This window comes from Raphanus sativus, unplaced genomic scaffold, assembly GCF_000801105.2.
Source record: "Raphanus sativus cultivar WK10039 unplaced genomic scaffold, ASM80110v3 Scaffold1384, whole genome shotgun sequence".
Taxonomy (NCBI): domain Eukaryota; kingdom Viridiplantae; phylum Streptophyta; class Magnoliopsida; order Brassicales; family Brassicaceae; genus Raphanus; species Raphanus sativus.
The window spans coordinates 1-22,575 of record NW_026616696.1 but is presented as its reverse complement, the minus strand read 5'-3'; the positions used below and the strand labels follow the sequence as shown (position 1 = coordinate 22,575).

Genomic DNA, 22,575 nt, shown 5'->3' with positions numbered 1-22,575 from the left:
GATTAGTGTCCAGATACGTGTTCTTTCTTCTGAGGTCAATCACGAAGACGTTCAAGTTGTCACTACTGTGCCTCCTTGCTAGCGCCAGCTCGTCGCATTACAGACGCTTTCATACACGCTTTTTCCGAGATCGACTGTATTTGAGTCAAATCTAAAAGTTCCCATCGTTACTCAATCTAAAAACTCTCTTAAGCAGCATAACACACACAAACGTTTAAAACAGAGCTTATTTAGGTAGCTATTTAATCTTGTGGTTTATGATACCTTGCATGACAAGTAACCCTGTTTTGTTTGTCTTAGATTACTCTAGACTTGTACAAAACATTGTTTCCTCGTGCAAAGCGAGATAAAGAGAGTCACTATTAAACTCGGTTATGGGTTTAAATAAAATGCTATATGGAATAAACACATCATTCCGCTAAAATCTGAAACACATATTGAATATTTGAATGTAAACACGACCATTAGAGGAGAATCATATATGTAAATATGACAATCAACACAGATGGTCCACAATTCATAAGGTACTGACAAATATTATTTTACAGTTTGGCAATTATACATATATGTAATTAAGGGAATGAGAAGCCGTTGATAGTGAAACCTCCATCAACGCAGATGGTCTGCCCAGTAATATAAGAAGCTGCAGGAAGACAGAGAAATGCCACAAGCGATGACACTTCATTTGCCTCTCCAACACGCCCCATTGGTGTCACACTTTCCACCTTGTCTTTTACTTCACCAATGAGAAACTGAAACACATCAAAAGTAGTTTTAGTCACTATTTTCCCTAGCTTTTTTTTTTTGTGAGGTTTTGTTTTGTTCTATGCCATACATCTTTAGTTGAGGGAGTATGATGAACCATGGACAAACAGAGTTAACCCTTATGTTATCACTCGCCCACTCGCACGCCAAGTTCCTCGCTAGCTGATTCATGCCTCCTAGAGTGAGAAAATTAATGTAAGTCTTCAATAGAAGCAAAGGGTTATTAACTATTTGATTATGCTTATATGTATGCCTTTGGTTGCTCCATAGATGGATGTAAGACTCAAATTTACAACCCCAGCAACAGATGACATGAGCACAATGTTCCCTGAACCAGAGGCTTTCAACAGCGGGTGCGCGAGCTGTGCTAGATGAAATGCTGACTCCAGATTTGTAGCCATGATAAACGAGAATTCTTCTGATGTACACTCTATGGTCGGCTTCACAACACCCGTTCCCACATTGCTTACCTATATCACCCAAACAAACCAAACACAACATGATTCGGCACTTATGCAGAACCGGTTCTCATTACAAGCTTATAGACCATTAGCTGGGGTATGTAAATTATTTTAGGGCCAAAATTTCTTGTTTGTTGTTAGATCAACTGTCATAGTTTGCTGGGACTACAGATGATGTCATTTTCAAAATACCACTATTTTTCTTCTATTTTTGTGGTTGTGGTTCCCATTTAATAATATTTTTAATTCAAAGAGAGAAACTAATTTTTTCTCTAAGAATATATTCTTTTCGAGTAAAAGCTGACCCAGGGTTGAAAATTTTCTTCACATATATATATATATATATATTTTAGTTGTGTAAAAGGGGCCAACAATGATCCTTATATTTAGTAAAACTTAGTGCCGGCTCTGCCCTTATGGATCCAAGCTGAAGGATAGAGAGAATAAACTTACAAAGATGTTGAGTTTTCCTTGGAAGACAGTGGAAACAGTTTCTATGAGTTTCTCACGTTGGTCAGGAGAAGAAACGTTGCAGACAGAAGTGGTGACATCAAACCCGTTTGCTTGCCACTCATGTAAGCTTTCTTGAAGCTGAGTTTCGTCTCTGGCGCATGTGTGGACTCTGGCTCCCAACATGGCTAGTTCCTTCACCACGGCTTCCCTATTCACATCACTCAGGCAATATATGAGTCTGTACATCATTGAGCCTTTTTCTTTATACGAGGTCTTTAATTTTGTTGAAACATTGAACTAGTAAAAATCAGAAGATTCATATAAATATATGATCGAAGACTAGAACTGACCCAAGGCCTTTGGTACCACCGGTGACGAGAGCGGTCATTCCTCCAAGGTTCCATCTTGGTTTGTCTCTCAGGCTTTCCCCTGTCTTAGCCATTTCTGATTATCAGCCAGATCGTTTCGTGGAGACTTAAAACATTGAGTCTAGAAAATTTATAAAGATAAGAGAACCATTATTTGGTCACCACTATAGTCTAGACAGTCTAGACCACACATTATCCCAGTACTATGTAACTATGTAAGGCGGCGTGTTAGAAAGTCTTTTGGAAGTCCTTGCTAGGTTAATTAATTAAACGAGAAAATGGTGATAACGCTCAGAGGACGAGAATATCACGTGATAGAGCAGCTTAAGGTGTTTATCTAGGTAGAACATTTTGTAGAATTTATCTAGGTAGAACATTTTGTAGAATTTTCAGTTGTTATTTCATTCGATTGATTTTAGATTTTTATCTACGATTCAGATAATAGCCCAAAATGTTATCCAGGTGTAAAACCGCAATCCTACGTCGACTCTACGGAATTCATTAAACTCAGTAAATACAATCATAACTCATTTTGTAGAGAGAAATATTCAAATTCTCTTTGATTTCTAAATGCAATTTATTCAATTTATGATTTTGATTCAACTGGTTTTTCCGCTACAATCTGCAAATACAGCTTTTGCGGTTAGTAGCAGTTGACAGCGTTTCACAAACAATCATACAAACTATTATAAATCACTTCAAACCATTTCGATCCTCTTAAAATCAAAATTGGTTTCAGCTAACGTTTGCGGGCAGATAAATAAATATAAAATTATTTTTAAAATATTTAAATTTTAAATTAAAAATTAACAATGGAAATATTATAAAAATATATATACACATTTTATATTTCAATTTAAATTCACAAACAGTATCGCAATTTTTTTTATAAAAACTTTAAATTAGCTATTCATTAGAATTTTTAACAATTAATATACATACAAATATAAAGATATATACATATATAAATGCAACAAAATATTCTTTAAAAAGTTTTAATATAAATCTTCAAAAATCATTTATTAAAATTATAACTTTTAACTAATAAAAATTAAATAAATAAACAATTATTATTATTAATCATACTATATTAATAATATTATACACAATATCTTGTTCTTATATTTTTATAATGTTATAATATGTATGTATTGGTAATTTATCATCAAACCGTTGCAATATCTCATAATCAACCAGTCACAAATATCCCGTAAACGAGATAATTTTCAAACGTTGTGTCAGTCATACAAAATGCTAAATAAAGCTTGAAATCGCAACCACCCACATCCGCAAACTCTTGCAACCGCAACCACTGCGTTTGAACCAGTCGGACCCTGAGTAATCTGTTTGTTAATTTAAAGATTTTAAGGTTAAAAATGATTGTTAGATTAGAGACAGAATGTCGGGTTGTTCGTAACCTAGTGGCTGCTGAGCTCTGCCTTCGGGCCTTGACGTCGGGGGTTCGACCCTACTTATCTCAGTTTGAGGATTAAAAGGTCCAAAAGTGACCAGTTGACAAAAAAAAAGATTAGAGACAGAATTGTTAGAATAATTTTATAATTATTTATCTATATTAACGCTAATTCTAGATTGACAATATGTAATTTAGGTCTTATGATATTAATAGATAAGAAAGTGTTATTGACTGCCTAACATAATCTTAGATAAGAAAAATACCGACATAAAAAAATTGGTTTATGATTTTGTGAATTATCAAAAGTATATATATATATATATATATATATTTAATTCTTGTCAAGACAATTGAATTTGCAAAGAAATTTGAAATCCTAAGATCTAGGCACATATAATCTCTGAATTGAAAGTTGACTGATTTGAATATTATGATTTGAGTTCAAGAATGGTTTTTAAAAAACCCTTAATAATTCGTCTGATCTGCAATCCTGATTTATCAGAGAATGTCCCTAAGTCTAGCTCTTTTCCTAATCGAACGTAAACTGTTTAAAGTTCTCTTTGTTCACATCAGTGTTCAAAAAAGTGTTAGGCGCTAAACGGGCGGTGACCTAAATTCTAACACCTAGAACAATTAAGCGGACGCCTAGATTATTAGTTAAACGGTTTAGACATTTATAAATTATAAAAATAAATATATGTAATATTTTATACTAAATAATAGTAAAATTATTATTTATAAGATAAAATTATTTTCATAAGAATATATATTATAATATATAAGTTGTATAATATATGAATAATAAATTATTGATTATTTATTATAATTTGTAATTATCTAGATGGTTTAAAAAGTAATCGCCACGGTCATGTAACGCCTAGTGTCTACGCACCACCTAGACGACCGCCTATACCGATTTTTAGAACACTGGTTTACATTACATTCATATTTGTTTTGCTTATTTCGAAAACTGACATTTGTTGAGTGATCTTGAGTCTTTATGGATTAGACCCCTAAATATTATGACTGCACCTCTGAATTTCCAGAGTATTTCATTAGGGACTATATTTGAGCATATAATGTATTTTGAAAACACACTTTGAAGCAATTAAGAAAGTTAAGAGTGCACAGATGGATTTTCTTACATCAAGATTTGAGAAGCTGGAGATGGAAGAACATGAATCTATATCAAACTTCAGTTCTATTCTCAGTCTGCTAGTTCAGGAGGCGTATACACTCGTCAAAGACTACAAAGACAAGAAACTAGTGAAGAAAATTTTAAGGTGTCTCCCAGCAAGATAGCCATCTCATAATGCAGCAATGTCGGTGCATTTTATCATAGATTAAATTAGCTTTCACTAAATTATAGGTATGGTTAAATCCCATGAGATGGAGTTTGATAGTGTGAAGAATCATACTGAAGTGGAGTGGTAATTGCTGAAACAACAAGTCAGAAAATCAGAGAGTTAAAAATGTGATTCAGATAATTTGTGTGCTTTAGCAAGTCCTACATGATGTGATACAAGGATATTAAAAATCTGTGTGAACAAAAAATATACAAGAAGCTGGCGAGCCATTTGTCAATACAGAAGTGAAATATCAATTTAGGTGCAAAAGAATTGAACACCTAAGTGTAAATGTGAACATGATGAGAAGCAGAAGAAAGATAAATCCTTACTAAGGATGAGTGAGAATTGATCAGAAAAGAAAGACGTGCTCAGTCTCGATACATTTGGTGCATTCAAAGATGAATAAAGTGCATCATCTGACTCAGATTTGGATACATAAGTTGAATTAACTTCAAGAAAGAGTATCATGTTTTGTATGACAAGTGGTTGAAACTCAAGAATAAAAATATACAGTTTCTCAAGAATAAGGCATGTTCCGAAAGAAGAATTCAATTACTTAAGTTAGAGCACTATATGGTGCATAGTCAGAAGGAGAATGTGACTCAGAAACCACATCAGGAGCAAAGTAAGTTGGTTGAAGAACCCTATGTATAAAAGAGAAGAATAAACTATTGAGTAGAGATGTCAATCATGGACCTGGACCGCGGGTCTGGCCCGTAAAAAACTGTCGCGGGACGGGATGGGCCGAGATTTTACAGACCCGCAAATTAGCGGGCTTTGCGGGACGGGTCTTTGCGGGACTGGGTCTTTTGCGGGACGGGACGATGCGGGTCTGCGGGATTACAAAGACCCGCATTTTTTTCCTCTTCAATTCTTGTTTTACCTCAAAAAAAAAAAGAGTGAAAAAGATAATTTATGTGACTTTCCTCTGAAAAAAGAAAAAAGCTTCAGCAATGATGATTCGAGCTCCGACGATGATGTTTTGAGCTCCATTAGTGTTTTAATTTGGTGTTTTTAATTAATTTTGGGATTAACAGCTTAGTTTTGGTGTTTGATTATATTTAGTTTTTATTCATTAAAACTAAAAAAATTGGTTATGAACTTAGAAGTTATAAACTAATGAAAAACATATTCTGAAATTATCTTTAATTGGTATGTAAATATGTTTGAGTGTGACAAAATTAACTATAACTATTTTATTTGGTTAAGATAACATGAACAAGACTAAGCTCTGATCAAAGCGGTAACGAGAATAAGCTATGGTTAGAGCCTTGATCGACTAAGCTATTTAATTCTATAACAATGATGTCGTTCAGCTGAAAGAGTTAGTCTTGTTACTGATTAGAGCCTTCTTCGATATGTATTTTATTCTTTATGTTCTCTCGTTACTTATCATTGTTATCTTGTTACATCAATAGAATAGAATATACATTAACACCTCATTTTTACATGCACTTTTTGTTTGGTTATGACTTCATATATATATATATATATATATATCATCTCATGTTCTATATGCACTTTTAATAGAGAAAATATGCATAATATATTACAAATTTTGAAGAATTTGCATTGTAGACATTTCATGTATATTAATTATGTGAACTTGGTTATGTAGAGGAGCAGCCTGAGGCATCTTAGAGCAGCATGCAGCATCAGGAAGTGTTCTGGAGCGGCCTGCAGTGTTAAGCAGGATCGGATACATTACATTAACGTATGTCCCGCGGGACAGCCTGTGAAGGAGTGTGCAATTTGCGGTACGGGCTTGGGACGACTTTTTGGAGACCGCAGCCCGCGCGGGCCTGACCCGCCGTGACCCGCAAAGAGATGAGCCCGCTGCGGTACGGGACGGGACGGATCAACCTGTTTTGACATCTCTACTCTTGAGCAAAAGGTCAGCAATCTGATGGAAGTTGTTAACAACAAGTAAGAGAAATCAAGGATGATGGAACACGAGCTGAATGAGAATCGTAAGTAAATTCAAAATGAATATGTCTCTTATTCCAATAGTTTTCTTTGGTCCCTTTAAATATTTTAAGTATATTATATTTTTAATTCTAATAATTCTTGTTATTTTAAAACCTTACAAATATATTTATAGTTTATCTAATCATCACCATCTAAAATATTGGGAGGCACAAAAACTGATTTGTAATTAGCTTTTAATTATGATTTAGATATAATCTAAAATAAAATTACTAATAAAAATTAATAAATATAATTGACTACTATATATATTTGTTAATATAAGTTTATAGATACTGGTAAGAAGTTTAACAAATGTTATTCTGATTAGATATGCCTATAAATATGATTTTAGCTAAAAAACCTTACAAATTTTTGTTATTTATAGAAAGTAAAATTATATATAACTAAAATATGCCCTCTTATATTTGCTGTCCTGAGCGGCCGCTTCACTCGATTAATGCCATAGGTCGGCCCTGGCTACATGTGTATATATCGAAGGAATTGTCTCAAAACTAGAATGACACACACATCGTCAAGATTCTTTACTGAAAATGTGTACCGAACTATAATCAAGTGGTGTAGATTATAGTTCAATACACTAAAATTGACTGTTTTATTACTGCAAACTAATAGTGTAGATGTATTATTTGAGGTTTAATTCCAAATGACCAGTTTACATTTTATTTCTATGAGACCAATATTAAGTTAAACAACATGGTTTTGATTTTAAGGTAACATAAACAGCAAGTAACACGAATTGAATTGAGTTTCAGATTAAAGAGAATGCTAGCATAGGGTGAGTTGATCGGGCGTCAAATGAGAGTAAGCCAAACAATTAGTCAAGTTCAATTTAACACTAGTTTAGAACTCAGATCACTTAAGATAGATCAGTCCACTGTCGTGGTGCTTTGCCTTTTGTCAATCAATCTCAGTACCTAAATTGTCATTTGGACTGAGATGCAATGACAAACATTAAAATCAAGTCCGATCTGCTCACAAAACACCATAACATCTACTTTCGCTGGATAGAGATGTGATGCTCATTCAAGTTATGTCTAGCAACCTAATACACTGTTAATGTACAGGTTAAGCCTAGGTTCATGCACTAAGTGATTAGTTTAAATGCAAGCTTTAAAACAACAGAGAATAAAGACAATCAATTTATAACTTATTTGTGTCTAGCTCACGGATCTAACACCCTAACACCCTAGATTAAGAAAGCTGACTACTCAGCCATGAAGGAAGAAAACACAAAGATAGAGATTGAATAAAACATGGAATACGATTGCTGACAAAAAATAGGGTTCAAGAGGTTCTTCTCTAAATCGAGAGAGATGGCATTCTCCCTTTACAAACTAGTAAATCCCAAAGTATCAAAGCTTTAGAGTCTGGTTTCTCTCTCAAAACACTACAAGAAAACGTTGTCATAACAACCAGACATTACGACAACTAAAGTGTCGTAAAGTTACGTCGACATTACCTCTTCTTTACGACGAAAAGGACAATCGACGTAAGGTAGACGTAAATAAATTGTCATAATGTAGACGTTATATTACATCTCCATTATGACGAAATATATTTTTCATTGTGTTTAGTCGTAAACTTGTTGTACATTTACGACTGCAAAACAACGAATAATTAGCATCTAAATAACGACACTTTTACGACCTTTGAAACGTGATAAATGTTTGTAGGTAGGTATAATTGTTAATTGGTTTGTGGTAGTATATGCGTAGTAACATTCCCACCTACCAAACTCAAAAATTTCCTATAAATATGGTGTACTCTCTCATTCTAAACATTCAAAAGAAAACAAAATGTCTCATGGTGGCAATATCTACGAGATCCGGAGTTGGATGTATGCACACAAAAATTCAGCGGGAGCAGTGACAGATGAATTTCTCAACGGCGCAGAGATGTTCATGTACCAAGCCAGAAAAACACCTCTTATGCAATTGGATTTGTTTGAAAAGGTTGAAGGTTACTCGTTTTGTATTTCGGTGTTCAACTTCAGCAGAGGATAAAGTCTGAGTCATGGAAACCAGCTAAAAGTAATTTTGAGGTGGAGAAGTTTGACGATCAAGAAAACTTTGGATTGGGAAAGTTTAAAAATGCTTATGCGGCTTGAGCTTCAGGTTTGGATTTGTTCTGGAGGAAAATGAATCCAGCAGTTCTGTTAAAGAAAAAGAAAATGAAGGTGAGGTCACATAAGCTAATAATTCTCCGGTTGATCTGCTGAAAAAGGAGAAAGATAAAATAGCAAAAAGATCTTATATGATCTTCTCTTAGCAACATGATCTTACTAAAGGTGATGAAAGAGATAACAGATCTAGGAGCGTGGCAGGCTCTACAAAAGGATTATTAAACTAATGTGAGTGATGAGGACCAAGCCATCCACGTTCTATCTAGTCTCCCAAGGCAATTCGACTCACTGGTTCATACACTTAAATACAGTAATGGGAAGGAAACTTTGACTCTGAATGAAGTAACCAGCTCTTCATATGCCAAGGAAGTTGAGCTAAAGAAAAAGGGACTCATTGGTAAAGCTAAGTCAAGCGCAGAAGGCTTGGTTGCGGCCAGGGGTAGACCTGAGAAGAAGATTTCTGGTCAGAGGAGTGGAAGATCCAAGAGCAAGGATTCAAGGTCTAAATCTAGAACAAAAAAATCAACATAAACCTAGAGAGTGTTGGATATGTGGAAAGAAGGACAACTCAAGAAAGATTGTCAAGAAAGGAAGAATGAGAGAGCAGCTGATTCTGCAAATGTTGCAAAAAAAAAGAGTTTCCTATGATCTTGACAACAAGTGACAAGATCCCATGACAGAATGGGTGATGGATTATGGTTGTACATTACACCAGATAGAGATGCCTTATTTGATTTCAAATCATTTGAAGGTGGAAAGGTATTGATGGAAAACAATACTTTCAGTGAAGTCAAAGGTATGAGCAAGCTGAAGATTATAAACTCTGAAGGAGCTATGGTGATATTGACCGATGTGAGAAACATGCCATCTATGAACAGAAATCTCATCTCTTATGGTCAGTTGGAAAAGAGTGGTTGCAAGTATGAAGGAAAAGACTTCATTGTTACTTTCTACAAGAACGGTCAGAAGGTGATTTCAGGGAAATATCAGGATGAATTGTATTATTTGCAGGGATTAATGGTGAAGGGGGAAGCATCTGTGGTAAAAGCTGAAGCGAACTTCACAAACAGATGGCTCTCAAGGATATGGCACATGAGTCTCAATAACATGAATGTTCTGGTCAAATGAGGCTATCTAGACGCAAAGGAGGTCCACACTTTGGATTTTTGTGAAGACTGTGTGTTTGGAAAGTCCCACAAGCAAAGCTTCCCGGAAGGTAAACACACTACCAAATGTATTCTCTAATACATTCACAATGATTTATGGGGCTCAGTTTTGGATGAGCCAACTCTGTTGGGATGTAGATGCTTTCTTACATTCATCGATGATTACTCAAGGAAGGTCAGGATCAGATTCAAACAATGAAGAAGATAAAGTGTCTAAAGTCAGATACTGGATTAGAGTTCTGCAACCATCTGATGGATAAGCTGTGTCAAGACTAAGAGATTAAACGGCATCAAACTTGTGTTTATATTCCGCAGCAGAATGGTGTTTCTGAGAGAATGAAAATGACAACAGCAGACAAGATCATGTGCATGTTGGCCGAAATTGGGTTAGAGAAAAAGTTCTTGGTTGAGTCAGCGTCTACTGCAGTTTATCTGATAAACATGTCTCCTAATGCATCTTTGAAATTTCAGATTCCAGAAGAAGTGTGGTCAGGGTCAAAGGTTGATTATAGTCATCTTAGACGGTTTGATTGTGTTGCTTATGTATACAAAACAGATGACAAGTTATGTCCAAGAGCTATTAACGGATTCTTCATGGGGTACCCATAGAATACTAAAGGTTACATTGTGTGGTTACCGGAAGAGGGAATGTGTACTATCAGCAGGAATGTAGTCTTTGAAGAAGAAAAGCTGTATAAAGATCAAGATTAGATGGAAACAACTAACTCTAAGAAGAAGAAAGTCACTTTTAGCATTGATATGATTCAAGGACCGACTACAAGTGGTTCATTTCATGATTTTACTGATCAAGGTGAAGAAGTTTCAGGAAGTGGTGAATCTACTGGTCAAGATGGAGATACTTTGGGAAGTTCACAATCAGAAACTGAATCAGAAGAGGAAGAAGAATCTGAGGAAGAGGAGGAGGAAAATCAGAGTCAATATGAGTCTTTGATGATTATTTGTTGGCACGAGACAGAGAAAGAAGAGTCATTAGACCACCATCGAGATTTAAAGGATCTGATTTTGTAGCTTATGATTTTTCAACAGCAGAAATATTGGAGATAGATGAAACAAGGTCACTAGCAGAAGCTAGAAGGAGTAGAGATTGTATGAACTTATAATCTATAGTCTAATGATAATGATCAAGTCGATTCCATGATTTAAAGTTCATTCCATACCGGACCAGACCGGTTGAGGGAGATCTGGAGAATCTTATTATGTCACCCAAAATGACCACTCCTTCTGTCGGAAAAAAGGAATGTAGTTAGCCTAATCATTGGGATGATGGTTGGGTCAGCAACTTCTCTTCAAGCTGGACATGGAAGGCTGGTTTTGTCAACTCATTTCGCGGAAGGATAAGTGGAACCAGGCAGTGGGAGAGGAGAACCAATCTCCAGATGATAATGAGACTTATGAGATTGTTCGAAAGCCGAGAGAGCAGAGGATAATCGGGTGTAAATGGATTTTCACCTTAGAGCAGCAAGAACTTCAAATGGTTAACTCTGGGAAATCGACAAAAAGTTTCAGAGGATCAAGTCTAAAAAGGAAGTCTGGAGCAGTTCGGTTTTAGAGCTGAGGGTCACCTGTAAAAGTGATATATCTGTTTTTAAGTGGTAAAGCTAGAAGTTTTACAATAATAATTCACTAGTTGAGACTATGACGAACGTCTCAAGTTCATGTTACAGTTGAGGTAAATCGACAAAGAGAAGAAGTTTTTTTTTTGTTTCAAGAGAACAAGCGCAAGTGACCAAATGCAGAAGGTGGAGATTTGTGAATTATGTGCACATGGTTAGTAAAAATATGGTCAGGAAAATTATGGTCATTTGCATATATGGTCAGACATTCATGACCAGGTTATATGGTCAGGTGAACCATGGCTAGACACATAGATGTTCATACATTCATGACCATATTATATGGTCAGGTAAACTATGGTTAGACGCATATATGGTCAGACATTCATGACCAGGTTATATGGTCAGAGCATATATGATCAGGTTCTGTCGCGAGAAAAGTTTTTCAAATAGGCTTTATTGGGCCAAAAATGAGACTAAAGCGGTTTTGGACAAGGTCCAAAAGTTTAGGGAGTCATCATATATATTCTTAAATCTAATTTCTTGCCTCCTAACACTCAGAACACTATTGGAGAGATAAGAGGCAAGAAAGAGGAAAAGAGAAAATTGAGGAAAATCTACACCAAAATTGAAGAGAAGAAGAAAGAGGATTTGGTCAAAGTCTAAAGCTACTTCTTCTTGATTAAGTGGTGGGTTTCATCTCTTGGGTACACAAGTTCAGTAAGCTTAAATCTTTAGCTTATTGTGAAATATTTCACTAGGTGAATAGTGAAATATTGTGTAGGAACCTCTTGTAAGAACCACTTGATTCTAGGGAATCTTTGAGAGTGTTCTCTGGATGTACCGCAAGTGAATTAGGTAATCAAATCTTTTTGTTAAACAAATTCAAACAATAACAAAGATGTGCTAAAGTTAATTAGTCAAGAGAGATAAATCGGATAGTTGGTTAAAGTAAAATTCTCTACAGATCGATAATTTCATTTCAAAGATTACAACATGAAAATACACAAGACAAAAAAACAAAGGTGGAAGTTATAAGACCACCCACAACGCTGATTTTTAACAAAATCCTTAGTATTAAAGTCATTATAATAATCTGTGGGATCCATATAATTTAAGAATATGTGCCACTTTAATCCTTAGCGAAGGATCAATCTTTCGACAAATTCGTAACTGTGCGCGGGTCCCACGCCACGTGGGGACCCGTGATTAGCTTTTTTTTTTTGTTTTTTCTTTGTTTTTTTTAACTGAACAAAAATTAAAAATAATAAAATAATATAAACACTTACCTGGGTTATCGAGTCTGAGAGTTACGCCGTTGCTGATGCTCTAACAAACCTACAGGGTCCAATGCCAAATACAATAAAGTGAAAATTAAGCCGGTGGATCATACTGGACCTCCAGAAACCAAAAAAAAAAAAAACTAGAGTAAACAAAAGACTATCTAGAAGTTTGGGTTTATAATTATCAAAGGAAGTTTCAAACTGGTTAAGATGATACAGAATGTACGTTTACTTAGAAAATGAGTTATATAAAGGGAAGATTACTAAAATAACGTGAAATTATGTTATTATTACTAGAATAACATAGATTTTTTTTAATTTACTAGAATGTTTTTATGCCTAAACTACCTTTATTTTCTTTGTTAAAAAAAAAATTACAGTTTTTTTTTTTTACTGCATGTCATCAAATTTTTCTTTTTTTTTAACGAAACAGTAAAATAAATCTGCTGTAAAAAATCTGCAATACTTGATGGCAGATTTAATAAACCGTCGCAGATTTATTTTTTACCGAAGACTTAGTATCGCAAACTTAATATCATCACATACTTTCAGAAAAAGTATACCTCACATGATGGCAGATTTGATTGCACTCGCAGATTTATTTTACGTTGGCAGACTTTTAGTGGCAGATTTGTATCCTATAACAGCAGATTTTCTAATATGTCGAAAATTTTGTACTAGCATACAGATTTATCTCGTAGACTTTTTAAAATTTGGCAGATTTTTGTTTTCATGTTATGGCATACTTATACTTTCTACATTTACAAACAACAAACTTTCAGAATAAGTATGCTTCATTGTCGACGTTATAATAACACAACTATGTGATCACAAACTTCTTTTAGTTACGGCAGCTTTTAAAAGATGGCAAACTTTAATCTAGTTACGGCAGGCTTTCAAGAGATGGCAGACTTTTTGATCCAGAATCGGTTAATAAAATTAATTGGTTAACTAATTAGAATAAACAGATTCCGGTTTGCTCTAATTAAACCAAAATTTCGACCATAACTGCAATAAGTTATTAAAACCTAGGTTTTTGCCGTAAACATTCTTCTTCCTCTTCTTCCAATCACGTTCTTTGGACAAGTGGCTATTTCACGTTAATCTCAAGAAAAATTGATGGAGGAGGTTATAGCCGTTTGTGGCAGTGGTTATTCGAGAAGGATAAGTGGATGTTTCACGTTGATAGCAGAAGAGGAAGCAAAGTAATTCCAGTCAGTGATAAGACAAGGTTTGAAGATATGATCAACATGGTTTATGAAGACTACAGATTAGATAAGAGACATGTTAATATCGAATTGAGTTACATGCTTGGCAGGAAGAGCTTGATGAAGCTAACTCGTGACACACCCCCAGTTAAAATTGGGAATTTTCGACAGCTACAAAGTTTCTTCCGTCTTCTACAATCTGACAAAATCCGTCTATGCGTAGAGGTCACTTTTAGAGACAACATGAAGACGATGAAACAGATCAACCAGTCGGGTTGTAATCATGATGAAACACCAAGCTTTTCCCAAAATGGTTTATGATCAATCTCCACCTCTTCATTTATGTTGAAAGGCTCGCAATTTAAACTTGTAATATCACCAAACTCATATAGCGAAAACCTTATTGCCTGACCTTCTATAGCACTCCATATCTCATGGATATTATTAACCACCAATTGGTTTGTAAGTAAATGGTGAACCGCCTTGGCTGACCAGGTATAATTCAGCTCTTTCAGCTTCAAAATAACTCCAACAGATGATGTTTTAATAGATTCCCACGCATCTAAACCAATTTCTTCTTTCACCATCTGCAAATTAGCCAAGTGACAGTTATGATTCATGCTTCGATGCTGTAATGGAGATTTCCCCTCTTCATAAAGTCTTGGTGGATATCTTTTTCCACTGTTTGATGTAGTCATCCGTCTGAAAAGAAATGTTAGATGTAGTAAGTATTACAAACCAAGACTGAAGAAAAACGACCAAGACCTAGACCCAGACGATACCCAACTGATATCAACAAATGTACAAACGAAAAACACTTCTATCTACTCTGTGTCGTGTGAAAATCGAATTCATTTGATACTGAATATTAAAAATCGTTTGACAGAGACTAACCTTTGGTGGAAAAATAGGTGGATTAAACTGATTGATGTGGAGAGGAGCTTGTAAGTGATGAAAGCCTTAAGATTCACGTAGCTGAAAATTTTATAAAGGGGGTTTAGGGTTCGTCGATTGGGTTTCGGGTTCACTTCTCCTATGTGAATCGAAGGTTTTAGTGGTTGATTAGGGTGCGGAGATGACGAAATCGATGAGAAATCATGATGAAAACTAAAGAGAGTCAAAAGTTTGAGGATTTCACAATTTTGGGATTTAGGGTTCTTGGAGCTACAGAAGAGAAAGATATCGTGGTTGGTTTTTTTAAAAGAGATTTCACCATTTTTTGGTCAAGTAATAGGAATGGGAGTTTTATCTTAATTGATATTTTTTTACCAACGGGGCATTTGAGTCCAGATGAAGCTTTTTTTTTTTTTGGGTGTGTTACTCTAGTAATTTCTAGTAATTTCTAGTAAATGGTATGTCATTCCAACTAATCTATATATCTATATCTATATATATAAAGTTGATAATTCTGGCCTCTCAAGCCATCCACGTTCTTTTAGAGGATGGGGGGAATGACAACATGTGTCGACTTTTAAGTGGCTAGGTGAGTCCCACGCGTTGTTCATTTGTTAGGCGCGTCGCTCGGGTTTATTTAGATTAGGGTTCCAGTATGTTCTTCTTCTTCCGGCGAATTCTTGACCTCCGACTTTTTCTTATTATTCTTTCTTTACCTTACTCTCTTGGAAATAGCAATTCTTATTAGTCGTGATCCACTGTTAAAGAGAGCAATTCTGGAAAAGTTTCCTCCGACCGAAATTTTCGATCAGCAGCAGAAACCGGTAAAGAAGCCTGTTGCCGCTGATAAAACGAAAAAACCTAACCTTTCACAGCATCTCCGGCGAAGAAAACTTGCAGAGTTCGCATCTGAAGAGAAACGGTATCTCCATGAATGCATCGTACTCTTCAGAGGCGTCGTCTTCGTGCGAGTCGTCTCCGTTGAGTGTGGCGTCTACTTCTAGCGGTAATGGGCTTTGCGGCGTACCGGGTCTATGACAGAGGAGAGAGATGGAAGTGATTGAAGTAGCAGGAGATGACGATTGGTTTCCTCCACCGCCGAAGGTTGTCTTCGATAAAAGCAAAAAAATCCAGTGAAGATTCTATCATTAACGCTTTGCGGTAGTTTCTATATCTTGAGTATTTGTCATCTTTGTGCTTCCAATGTTGCTATTAGAAGCTACGTTGTGAACACTGATAGCTTTAACTTTATAATGTACCTTGATTATATCATCCAAAAAGTTAAGCTTTGATTCTCAAGTTCTGAATTGAACATGCATTGCAGGTCAGAAATTGTAGTAGATGTCCAGAAGATTTAGCTAATGTGTGTCGAAATGCTATTCCTCGACAAGACAATCCCAGCAGCAGTGTTATAATCTTTACTTTTGTGAGAAACTCATCTACAACCAGCGCCACCGTCAATCATCTCCTACCATTGTACATGTGTCTCCTCTTTGAATCTATATCTTCCAGTGAAGGAGATTGTTTGATTAGTTTTTGTGAAATCTTAAGATCTAGAAGTTTTTGTGAATCACGACTTCTAGATCAGTTTCACCAAATGTGTTGGACAGGCTCCTTTTCCATTCATTCAAAGAATTGAAACAAACTGTGGTCTAAGAGGTGCACTTAACTTTTTTTTTCCAGAATTTGATTCAGGAGATGAGGAAATCACCAATGATGGGTCTCAAAATGGTAGGTTTACTTTACTGTGATAAAGTTTGTTTTGTGGCTTTGTTATGCTTCTATATTGAGTATTACTTAGAATTGTAAAAATCAAATGCCACTGGGCTGAAAAGGCCAACCTTAAAGCTGGTGAATATGAGTTAAATTACGAAGATAAATATAAATCTGACTCCCGACTCTGATGAAGTGGATTTTAGTTACATTTAAATAGTGCAGCGTTTAGTATTTTTTTTTTCCGATGAGTTGCGATGTGAGTAGCATTGACTCACTTAATTTGTTGAGAGCTATGATCTTTATACTGATTTCGAAAATGTGAGGCATGTTTTCTTTATTTGGTTTTACATGGGTTCAAATGTTGATCAGGATAACTCAGAAGAAGAAAAGGAAACAACAGTGAAGGTATTTTTCTAAAGGTATTTTTCTAAAGAATTGGCTCTTTGCAGTACGAGCTTACAAACATTTTTGCTTTGGATCAATAATGTAAAGAAAAAAGAAAAGGTGGAACCACGGAGCAAGAAACCAAATTGTGGAGCAATGAACAACACTAACATAGTTGTGACAAAAAATCAGAAGTTGGAAGTCAGCATAAGTGTCAGGTAACTAAACCTATCTCAAGATAGAGCAGTAAAAACTCAAAACTTTAAATATGATAATGTGATTAATGATTAGTTATAAACTAATTTGGTGCAGGAGAGTATAAATGGCACAAGTGGGGCGGTATTTATCCTCCAAAAAGAAACTAGAGAATGACCAAGTCACATTTTAATATAAAGATTTGATAGTTTTTCCTAATGGTGAATGGTTGAGTGATTCTTTGACCCAAAAAGAAGAAGAATGGTTGAGTGGGTCTTTGTAAAAAATATCTTATTAGATTAAGAAACTGAGATGATTTGGTTTCTCCTTAAAATATTTTATTCGATTCATCATCTAAAATATATATAAAAATACATTTTTATTTTATTAATCATTTGTAAAAACTCTTTCAGAGTTTAATTTATTATAAAATATAAATTTTATTTATAAAATCTGTATCTATTGAATAATTTGTAGAGGAACCACTCACAATGCTATATAGTTATATTAATTTTCTTTTAAATGAATGTTTAGAGTATTTTCAACCCATTGCTATTTTTACCTTTATAATAGCATTTAAAAGTAAAATTACTCTAATTCATTTTTATTTTTTTCTATAATAGATATCTCTATTTTTTTACTATTTATAGAGGAATAAATAGCATTTCTCTATTTTTTTTTTATATTTTAGAAATTGTTATTTTAAAAAAAAACATTAGAGCATATATCACTTCTATTATAGAATTCTTCTATTTTAGAGATGAAAATATCAAAATACATTGGAAATGATCTTAGCTACTAGCAATCCAAAGGTTCACTACATTGAAGGTTTACTTCGATACTTCCAATGCCGCAAATCAATCAAAGACTTCAACCATCTTCGTGAATCAGCAGATGGAAACTATGACAACAGTATGTATATTTACGATATATTAATATTGTATAGAAGCAATTTCTGCGAAGGAAAATAAATATCTAGATAAATTAGCCTGGGTACTAATCAATTCAGATCTTTACAATGACGGACCATGATAAAGAATTCAATAAGTGGAATAAAACTCATTTTGAAGACAAAATATTTGACAAAAATACTGACACAATGCAACCCTGGACAGATTGCCACAATCGTGACATTAACAGCTCATGCGAAGAGTGTTATTACTTCAACAGGATGAACGAATTTGTTGACTACATCTGAACAAAATAATCACTAAAAAAACTCAAGCAAATTACCTGTTCGTTTTAGGACGTCACCTGTACTTTATGTTTTAACTTAACAATGTCTACTTTCTTCCAACTATCACCAATCATTTATATTATTCCTGCACATTTCTATTAAACATTTACCGGAATTCAGCCTTCGCCTACCCTACTAGCTACATCGAACAACCCATTTACACTATCAGTATAATGAAATATACGAACGAATCCCCTAGTATATATATATAAAGTTGCCTTGTGAGTCTGCTCCTGCGTCCACATCATCAAAAGAGGGTGGGCAAAATGAGACACGTGTCACCTGCTTAATTCTCCATGAGTTTATCGGCTCTGTGCAATCGAACAAAAACTCACAAACATGTCTTTTCCTCTTCCTCACCTTCGCCAGTTTTCTACGTTTCTCCAGTCAATCTAAGCCATAAATTGTATTGCTTTTAACTATTAGGATCTCTACTTACATAAACGTTTGACGTCCTTCATTATCCACTCCACCTCTCTCCTTAATTGTGTGTAGTAAGAAAATCAATCTGATGCGGAGAGACAGCCATTGATGTGAGCCACCTCAAAATCTCAGATCAAGTACTGATATGGATCAGAATACTCTTAACTCCATGCTTTGTTTGATTGCTTCCTAACGGATCAAATCTGAAGAATTTCGAGGTATTTCAAGAGAACCATGTCAGTCGGCTTCCTTAGTATCTCGGATCCTTCTTCTTCCCTGGAAAATTGAAGGTCCATCCTCTTTTCTCCCTCACTCTTCCTTCTCGATTGTGTTCATAACTACAATTGGATATGTGATTCGTTTTAGTTTAGGGGTTTAATATCAATTGTTATCCTAATTTCTTTCTAAAGTTTCGAGCTCCTTGATAGATAAAAATTTTGACCTAAGTGATTCTTTCTTCTCTTCTAGGAGGGTTAGTTTTAAGTGAGATACCGAACTTTTTATTGTTCGTTATAACTCTTTAATTTGTTCAACGATTTGAGTTCCCAAGCCTTTGAGGAATGAATCATAACATTTAAAAATTATAAGATTTTCTGAGTTGTATAAGTTTCAGTTATTAATGAATCCTTCTGAATAATGTGAATGTTTCATTTCATCTTTTCTCTTATGTTTCAGCCTTTTGAAATGTTTGAAAAATCTTCTTAATCATCGAAATTTTTGAGAAGCTACGAAAACGGCGGAGGTTAGGTCCGACAAACTGCATTTCCGTAGAGTTAAGGAAGATGATGATGAAGTCTTTGTGTTCCGGTGAACAAATAAGACTTTAAGATGAAGAAGACAACGAATCCTAGGTTGGTGTAAGCAGAGGCTACAATGTAAGTTCATTTTTATCAAAGTAGCTGAGTTATCTCTGTGTGAGACAAGTTTTCGATTTTTGCGCATGGAAGAAAAAAATATGTATCATCGTGTTGAGGTTGTTGTTTTATTTTTCCAGGATAGCACTTTTGAGAAGAATTGAGTATCTGAAAGGAAAACATAGAATGCGGTATGAATGCAGGCTTGCTCCTCCTCCATGGACTAACTTGCTGCGTTATTTTGCTTTTATGAAAATCTCTCCAACGTCTTAGAAGGTTCCAAGGTAGTCACACGTAACAATCTTTTTTATTTTAGTTCTGTATTTTATTATTTGTTTATTTTGCTAAACATAGTGATTCTTATTGCGTATAGTCTGTGATTCTTATTGCGTATAGTCTCTCAGAGTTATTCTAATATAGTAAAGGCTTTTAATCGGAAGACTGATGTGTCAGGTGATACATAGGTGCAGGAGACGCTAACCAAAGTAGTTGAGCTCCTTCCCTAAATGTGGATACTGCTGATTCGTCGCGTGATACTACTTTGTCTTATAGACGACCGCTTCTCAAACACAGGAAGCTTGAATGTTGATGATTTGAGGGTGGCTTGAGTGTTATGGTGATATGATATATATATATATAAATTTACAATATTTGCTGACTGATTAAGCGTTTGTAAACTCTTTAGCAGGGAAAAGATGATGAGCCCAAAGACAATATGCCTGGAGCCAGCTAACTTTCCTCAGCTTCTTCTAAGCTAGGCAACAACAATGTGAAGGACACACCGAGAGTTACAGAATCTGCACTGGGGAACCTGCCTGAGGTGGATGGCTTCATATCCGAGAATCCAAAGCTCAAGACAATTGAGCCTGCTGCTAAGAAGGCCCGTACGGGTATATGAATATGGAAGCCTTTTCTATGACGTTGTTGTCGATTATTTAATCAAATAATGCTTTGGTGTTTTGCCATTCTAAAACTCTTACGTATGCTGGTTGAGTTCTTTGCACTAATAATAGAAGAATAATTAATAATCTGTATTTGTAAGAACTGTTTTGGTTTTGCTCTCTTTAAAGTGGAGAACAAACGTAGAACCCAAAAAGTATCCATTTCATAACTTTTTTTAATATGTTGACCACTCCTTATCTATAAAGAGATCGTGTTACAGTTCTAGCTTGGATCGCAACTCATAGCCGTCTAGCGTTAGGGGTTAGCATTCTAAAATGGAATGCATCTGAGGATGCATCTTGTATGCTATGGAATCATGTGGTAAGAGCAGGAATTATCTCTATTGCGAACGCAACCCTCTAGAAGCAGAGTTACTCTGTTTCTTATACGGTCTGCTTTCCACATGATATATGAGTTTTGATTATTATTTTTTTGGTAACTAAACGTTTTGGTCGATGATTCAGTATCACATATTCCAAACGTTCCATTGTACAGATTTTATTAAAATTGCTACTGAAAAATGCAATAAATTTTAAACTTTTTGCAAAATTTTAATTCTAATTTTGTCTTGCTCAGTAATGCAACTATTTATTAGTGGTTTCACTACTCAATTTAGCGGGTTCCCTGAAGTTGATGCTACAAAGCTAGGTTGGATCAGAAATGATCATATCGAACAGTACAACAGGCCAGCTTATAAGGATTTAATCTGTCTTCATGTGTTGTCCATCAATGGCTCGAAGTCTCTCAACAATATGGAGATGTGAGTAGTGATAAGCTGAGTACCATCAGTGTTCATTGCTCTGAGGAAAATAGTCTGTGTTATTCTGTTCATTGTCTGCTTCTACATGTAGCTACACTAGCGCAGGATAGAGAACTTTTGCATAACCAAGACTCACTGCAAAATCATCAGCCTGACATAGAACATTAACTTATATTTAGCAAGGGATTTGAAAGAAGGAAACTTTAATTGGATACTAAGAGATTATAAGATTCTACCTGAAACTCAAACGCTAAGAAGATTGAGTGAGGCCAAAGCTTACTGGGTGTTGAAGTGGTATTACCGTGTGCTGCGATAATCAGAGAGGAGACAATAAGGATTGGTATGTGGTTTTCTTTTTGTGAATTCTTTTCATGATTCTCTGAGTTTACTGTCCAAAACCAAAAATGACAAACCTGAAATATGATCAGTCCAATGAGAATTGGTTGTGTATCAAATCCAAAACTCCTGTAGAGATCATTGGTGTTTCTGACAAGAGTGTATCCTCCAAATTGCAAAAAGGCGAGAATCTGCGGTTAGAAGAACACAATTAAATAATCTATTTTACCTAACCTTATCCTTTCACAAATAATCAAACAATGAGTAACATACCTCTTATATCTCATCGCCTCTCACATCAAACAAGATCTACAAATCAAAACCCAAAACAAACCCTTCAGGTCTGCATCCACAGACCCAACACACAACAATCCATAATTGATTTTCAGCTACCATCTATCATTGACAGCCAAGATAATTTTAATGACTTAATAACTGAGAGCATGGAATACATGTTAATATACCATGAGATTTACCACCTCCATTCAACATACCTTATTGAAAAAACTACCGAATACGTGATGAATGAAGTAAGATACGAGAACAATATCTTAGCTAATGATCTACAAGTTACTCTAACTATCAAAGATTTTAACCAAAACGCAACATCAAGACTTGACGTCAATCTAATCATCACCGACCTAGAGAGTACTAATAGGCCTCCAACTACGGAAGAGAAATA

At 35.1% G+C, this 22,575-nt stretch overlaps 3 long non-coding RNA genes and 1 pseudogene across 8 annotated transcripts; 2 read left to right on the top strand and 2 right to left on the bottom strand.

Moving 5' to 3' along the window:
• Positions 1–464: 464 nt before the first annotated feature.
• LOC130504157 (tropinone reductase homolog At2g29370-like) lies at positions 465–2,248 on the bottom strand (annotated as a pseudogene).
• Positions 2,249–15,680: 13,432 nt separating this feature from the next.
• LOC108846363 (uncharacterized) lies at positions 15,681–17,723 on the top strand. 2 transcript variants are annotated; one of them, XR_001948637.2, is made up of 6 exons: positions 15,681–16,207; positions 16,371–16,522; positions 16,730–16,777; positions 17,132–17,167; positions 17,255–17,364; positions 17,459–17,723. It is a non-coding gene; the product is annotated as an uncharacterized LOC108846363 (long non-coding RNA). The 2 variants fall into 2 exon arrangements; XR_001948636.2 differs by having other exon boundaries at positions 16,371–16,777.
• Positions 17,724–18,873: 1,150 nt separating this feature from the next.
• On the top strand, positions 18,874–20,976 carry LOC108847018 (uncharacterized). Of its 5 annotated transcripts, none has more exons than XR_008941157.1 (5): positions 18,879–19,291; positions 19,677–19,876; positions 19,996–20,139; positions 20,309–20,471; positions 20,541–20,976. It is a non-coding gene; the product is annotated as an uncharacterized LOC108847018 (long non-coding RNA). The 5 variants fall into 5 exon arrangements; XR_008941158.1 differs by having other exon boundaries at positions 18,880–19,291; positions 20,544–20,976; XR_001948860.2 differs by having other exon boundaries at positions 18,874–19,291; positions 19,996–20,131; positions 20,320–20,976.
• Positions 20,977–21,089: 113 nt separating this feature from the next.
• Positions 21,090–22,568, bottom strand: LOC130504156 (uncharacterized). The gene is made up of 4 exons (XR_008941159.1): positions 22,167–22,568; positions 21,971–22,084; positions 21,794–21,864; positions 21,090–21,708 (listed from the first exon to the last, which is right to left on the bottom strand). It is a non-coding gene; the product is annotated as an uncharacterized LOC130504156 (long non-coding RNA).
• Positions 22,569–22,575: the final 7 nt, after the last annotated feature.